Raw genomic sequence first — 7,279 nt, 5'->3', positions numbered from 1 at the left:
TGGCAGGGAGGCAGTCCGCTCTCTGCCGCATACCCACACAACTCATTGGCTCTGGCAGGAGGAGATCTTAGTGATGGACCGATGTTCATATATCAAACGTGGGTTGTGTGTGACAGTCCGGTCCCTGAACCGGTGAAATAATGAGTCTAGCAAAAAAGTAACAAAGCTGAAAAATGGGATGGGTTGCTTCGACCTGCCATCACTTATCTGAAATTTTATCAGCCCTTGTAAGGAGCTGCAGAGCTTGATTGTGGGTTTGTGTGTGGCCTGATTGGTTCAGGATTGAGATTCCATGAAAAATGTTCTTCTAAAAGATTATTTGATTTCTATCTGTTTCACTGTCAGTCTTCATGCCATCACCAACTCCACCCTCACAAAGATTTGTGAGGGTCCAAAAATGGACTCTTCACCATCATTTCAAATATGACAGAAGAAGTTAATTAATGGATTGTTGGATAGGGACTTAGTATGTAAAGTCTCTATCAATATTTCTCCAGGCCTATTGAATTATCTCATTGTGAATCAGGTCAAAATACAGCTATGGGGTGTCCAGATGAGCTATCTGTTGTTTAAATAATAATATGAATGAATTGTTTCATATTGTAACAAATATGACCATAGGATATCAATGCATAGTGAGTACATACAGTATATTTATAGTGTGCTATACTGATGGTGTAACAGTTTGATGAATAAGCATCTGATGATTTTTTTATTATTATTATTATTATTTATTTATTTTAAAATATTGTTATTAGTAGACAGATTATGACAGGTCTTTTCTTTATTAGGTGGATTGTATGTTTGGCTGTTTCAGCAGTCGTGGCCTAATGGTTATTGAGTCAGACTTGTAACCCGAAGGCTGAGGGTTTAAGTCTCAGGTCCGGCAGGGATTGTCGGTGGGGGGAGTGAATGTACAGTGCTCTCTTTCACCCTCAATACCACGACTAAGGTGAGACCTTTGAGCAAGGCACTGAACCCCTGTCTGCTACCAGCAATATGGCAGCCCACTGCTCCGGGTGTGTGTTCACTAGTGTGTGTGCGCACTTGGATGGGTTAAATGTAGAGCACAAGTTCTGAGTATGGGTCACCATACTTGGCCACATGTCACTTCACTTCACTTCACTTCAGTAGGCAGCTTAAATTGAATTGTGCACATAACTTCAGCAAGGATTATTGTTCTTATAATTTGATTTAAAATATGTAATTTTTATTTACTTACCAAAGCTCTTTTTATAAACAACAACAACAACAACAACAAAACTCACATCAGAGGTGTAGAGAATATCAATGTTGACCTAAATTTTGATCCTGACTTTAACATTTCTAAAAAAAAAAAAAAAAATTAAATAACATTACAATCATCCAATATTCATCTGTCATTGTCTACTTTCTTTACCTAAGGTTGCCAAGATCTGGTATGTATATTGTTAAACATCATTAGACTGTAATTATTTAATCATGTGTGGAAAAAGTGGCAAAACAAAATGTTATATAATGCCCCTACCTGTATGTCAAATAATAATGTTATTATTATTTGTAATTATTATATATGTATTTTTAAATGTTATTTTATTGAACAAACAGCAATTTGCCCAAAAAAATAAAACACAGACACACACACACACGCGCGCGCACACACACACACACACACACACACACACACACACACACACACACACACACACACACACACACACACACACACACACACACACACCGGCATTAGTCAAGAAACAGGGCCCTCTGCAAAGTAAACCACACTCTTTCTATCTGTTTGTAAATGAACACACACACATTATAACTCGATGTAAGTGCTCACACACCTGGAACAGATAAAGGCCCTTTCATGTTTGTGGGTTTCCACTGAGGTCAGCGTGAGCCGGTGCACGAGAGAGTTTTACAAGCCAAAGTTAGAGAAGAAATGAAATGTAACCGTACACGGCCTGAGATTGCCAGGTGCCACAGATAGAGAAGAGAGATAGACAAAGAAAGAGAAAGAAATAGATTTTTATTAGTCAGCCAACTCTGAGCCATCCCTCTGGCTCATTCAGCATGTCTTACGGGCCTTTGCTTCCTTCTGCATTCCACTCAAAAGAAATGAAAATAAGACTTGTCAATGTTTTATGTCATTCTACTTATCAACGGTATATATGTAAAATCTACACATGTCAAGCTCTCTCCAGCTTCTTCTTGTTTATCACATTAAAGAGACATAGCAGCTTCTTTTCCCCTCCCTGAATTAACCTCTATCCTCGGGGCTTTTGCCTCACACAATTTTTGACATGACACACGCTGTTGTAAACGGCGCTTCAGAGCTTGGATCAAACGCCCTCCCCAGACGTAAATAAAATCAGAAAGGGTTGTTGGCGCGCAGGAACACACAGACATTAGCAGTACTACAATACAATGCTGCGTTTGTCACCATGTGTCAACAGATCTTACAGGAGCCTGTAATACATGCATATTAGGTTTGCAGAATGTTTGTTTCTCGTCTTCAGGGGAGGTGTACTGAAGCAAGGACTTTACCTAAAGCCCAGCGATCAGTGGCAGGGTGACCTGATTACCGTACTACTTAATCTATACCTTATGATGCAGATAAAGCCTTCACCAAGCTTATGGGAAACACATTTGTATTTTTGTGTCCATATTTCTCATATGGCCACCATTATGTATGTATCTGTTGCCTAACTGCGGTTAAAACTTTCCTAAAAGCAGTGGTAGATGAGGCGCTGACAAGTGCCAATGGACTCATGCCTACTTCAACTTTCTTGAGGTGAAGCGTGCCATTTTTTCGATGTTAAAATACTTTCTTCGGTCCCACTTTATATCAAGTGGCCTTAACTACTATGTACTTACATTTAAATTAATCATTTGGTACAATGCACTTATTGTGTACATACTGTATATGTTTTTACATTGTACTTACATTTTAAAAATACCTGCATGTAATTACATCTGTAATTCATTTCTGTAATTACAGTACATTTATAATTACACTGTTGACCCATCCCTTATTCCTTAACCAACCCTACCACCAAACCTGTCCCTAACCTTACCCGTTTCCCACCTCAATAGCAGCAAAAGTGTTTTGCAATACAATATGAACAAAATAAGTACACTTTACTTATTTTTTGACGTAAGTACATAGTAGTTAAGGCTACTTAATATAAAGTGGGACCCTTTCTGCTAGAGCATTCTGCTATAGTTTACTCTTATTTGCTTTTTATTTAACCTTTATATAGCTCTGCTATTTTAAATAATTCAGTGAAAACATAAATTGACAAGGAGCAATTAAGCTCCAAACTGGACAAAACAAAGCACCACAAAAGTGGTTTATTAAAATGTGTTGAAAAGTCATGGAACATTTATTAAATTATGTATTTCAAATATATTACTGCAGGTTATATATACTGATCTGAAAATAATAGTGTTAATACTTAAGTTTAGTTAGAATAATATGTATATATATATATTTTTTTGTAAGACATTACCCATATTGCTACTAAGTTTTTTTTAATAGTTAATAGTTAATTTTTTTATAGTTTTTTTTTAACCCAACATAGCAAAACAAGTCATTTAGTGTCTAGTAAACCTGTTTATCTGAACAGATAAAGTACAAAGCCCACTTTAGCATACTTTAGCACAGCATAAAAAATGTGATGTTACTGGCCACCCAATTTCATTGTAATTGCAATCAAATGTATTAAAATTCAGATTTATATTAATTGCAATTATCTGAACTTTAGAGTGTTTTGGACTCAAATAAATAGAACTCAAGTAAATCTTTATATGTAATTTTATAATTACTTCTGTTGTCTTTGAAATACGGTTGTGCTGCTGTATATACTGACAAGCATTTATGGTGAACTAAAATACATTTTAATGTAATTTCTATGGAAACGAGTGTGTCATGTATTTAAAGATATTTGTAATTACACATTTGTAAAGATGTAGTTGCATTTTAGTACATTTACAGTTACATTTTTACAATTGCTTGCTGCTAGTATGTGCAATGATACTTTACCTTTAACTATATTATCTTTATTGTTTAATTCTGCTGGACTCTGGATGGCTTTGTTTATGCCTGGAAGATCAGTGTGAGTCTCTAGCAGAGGTTGGATAGAGTTGCTGTTTGCAGGGCCTGTACTGTGACTGATCCCTGACACCCATATCTCTGTAAAGTTTCCAGCACTGGTGTAATTCCCTGTAAAATGGCCTGTAATTCAGTGGCCTTTGGGGGCGCGCCGTCTCTGGGTGTGAAAATCAATAAGACGGTGGAGAACAATTCATTGCCTCCTCTATATAGACACATTGAGACACAACATATATAATTCTAAAACTGCAATGTCGACATAGACAGAGGGATTTGGGATATCTAACTCTGGATCTGAGGCAGATCAATGTGTTACGGCAGCATCGTTTAACCTCTCTTTTATTCCCCCACATTCCTGCACTGCATCCAAAGACCTGCTGCTCACCTGCTGGAAAAGCAGGACTTGGTTGGGTGGCACAGGGTTCACAGGCTCACAACTTTAGATGTTTTCATGTTGCCTTACAGTATGCTTTATGATACAGCCTGCATGGGAGGATGGCACCTTAGTACTAGACTCTGAATTCGCTCCAACTGAAGTGAAGCCGTGTGTAATGAAGCATGCAATACAAAATATTTGGCCATGAATAATTATAATCCCATGATAAAGTGCTGCTGCCAGACTGGCTTCAACAGTCATGTGAGAAGACATGCTGTGCATTTCTGAATGTGTATTATTAGATTGATGCAAGACTGTGAATTTTCACCCATAATATCTGTTTCGAAGGGAATCAGAACCCACTATCTGTGTGATGCAGCAGTCTCCAACACAAGAGCAGAGAAAGAGGAAAAGCCAGTGGCAAACTAGTGTCGAACAGAGAGGGAGGTTTCATTGTGTCCATCTGGACTGACATCAACAGCAATCACTTGTTTCTGATTTATTAGATAGTCACGGAAATTAATTTTGCTCAGAAATGCATGATTGGGAATTGGATGGAGAAATTGTGTGAGAGAATTCGCAATTGTTTTTCTCTCACTTTCCCTCCAGAGGTGGAGATAACCACTGATATCCACAGTATAAATGGAAAACATATTGTATACAGACAAAGGAAGGGTTGCTTCAGCCAGGCTGTAATTAACTTTTCTATCTTTCTCATCAGTCCTGAGAAAAGCCTCGAACACCCATTAACAATATCACCAAAACTGCCCTGAGCCACCTCCAATCTACTCCTAATGTGTCTCAGTATATATGATAGACATTACTGGGTTATATCAGTATATATGTTTCTGATTTAACACATCTCAATTTGTAGTATAATATGCAATATGTACAAATTTTGCAAATGCTAATAATTCTTCACTTTAATCTAATGAAAATATTTATATCATGGTCTCTATAAGAATATTTTCAAGGCTGAATAGTGCTATACAATCCCACCATATACCAGCAGACTTGTATAAAAATCATAGAGTTTGTTCGTTCATACACGATTCACTGAATTAACTAAATTTATGTTGTGCACTTATTGAGATAGATCGGCATTATAATATATTAAAAATTAGCACTTCTTATTGGTCACACATTTGCATGATAAAATCGTTTTTATAATTAATATAATTACAATATAAAAGAAGATTTTATTATCAAAATATTCATGTTAAAAATTTCATACTTATATTATAAAATTCAAATGTTAAACATAAGTAATCAATCAACACATTTTAGGTAGGGGAGTTATTTTTAAATACTTTCATTTTGAAGTTTTAATGTTTGATATTTTAATGTCTTCATAATTTCTGTATAAATTAAGAGTACAGACATTCAGATGATTTTAAGGAATCAGTGCCAACTAACCAGCACCTTCCCTGCCACGGTACTAAATGATGACCACCATATTCACATTCATACCTAGATTTATATATTTACAGTTCAAAAACCCATGGACCCATGCAGTCATACTTTGTGTGTGTTTGTGTGTGTGTGTGTGTCAAAACAGGTGCAAATCTGACAGTGGACAGTTCTATAATGCAACAGAATTATAATGTGTTTAATGGTAACAGCCAATGGGTGATTGTGTTTTGTTCCGTTCTGTTTGGCTCACAGGTAGACCTCCAGCTCATGAGCGATCAGCCTGACGATCTCATTCGTCTCCCCTCCCGCTCAGCACAGCTGTTTGATTGAATTTGAATAAGCAAATAGTACAATGAGCTTTCCTGACATTCCAGCAGCCTTACAGAGGGAATGGACAAACACACCTGCGCATGCGCAGCTGGAGTCGCACACAAACACATATACACCACAACCTCAATTCCAACACACACACACACACACACACACACACACACACACACACACACACACACACACACACACACACACACACACACACACACACACACACACACACACTCATTCAATCGGACATTTGATTGGCACTATCTCTTTCCATTTTCTCCCTCATCAGGGATGTTCTCTCTTTCTCTTTCTCTTTCTCTTTCTCTTTCTCTTTCTCTTTCTCTTTCTCTTTCTCTCTGTCTTTCTCTCCTCACTATCTCTTTCCATTTTCTCCCTCATCAGGGATGTTCCTCCATTTCCTCAGTAGAATGCAAATTGGTAGAAACACTGATCAGAACTTATTACAAAATGGAGCCTTGCTCCGAGAAAAAAAAGAGGGGTGCGCAGTATAAGAGGGAGGTGGTGGTGGTGGGAGGGGGGCCTGTGGGAAGGGAATGATGCTTGGTGGCAGAGATGGGAAAATTAGATTTTTTTTTTTCATGGGGTCTACAGAGGGGGGATGGTGAAGGGTTAGTAATAGTGCCTTGCTTTATGTTTTCTATTTTTTTTATCTCTCTCTCTCTCACACACACCACCACACACACACACACACACACACACACACACACACACACACACACACACACACACACACACATAACCAAATAAAATACAATTTATAACTTTAAAATACTATATTATATATATATATATATATATATATATATATATATATATATATATATATATATAGATTATTTATTTATTTATTTCCTCTCGAACATGAAAATAATTTTTGAATAGCTTCAGCATCCCATCTCTGTCTGCATCCAAGTCTACCTCCATCTCCTTCGGCTCCTCCTTGGGCACATTTTATCCGCTCTAGCTCAAGGTTATCCCGCGTCTGGACATCTAATCATCTAGGCTGGGTTCAGAAAGGGTGGGGAGGCTGTGTCTTGTTGTGCCCCCTT

This window comes from Cyprinus carpio, chromosome A7 (genome assembly GCF_018340385.1).
Source record: "Cyprinus carpio isolate SPL01 chromosome A7, ASM1834038v1, whole genome shotgun sequence".
NCBI classification, from domain to species: domain Eukaryota; kingdom Metazoa; phylum Chordata; class Actinopteri; order Cypriniformes; family Cyprinidae; genus Cyprinus; species Cyprinus carpio.
Note: the sequence above shows the minus strand (reverse complement) of the source record.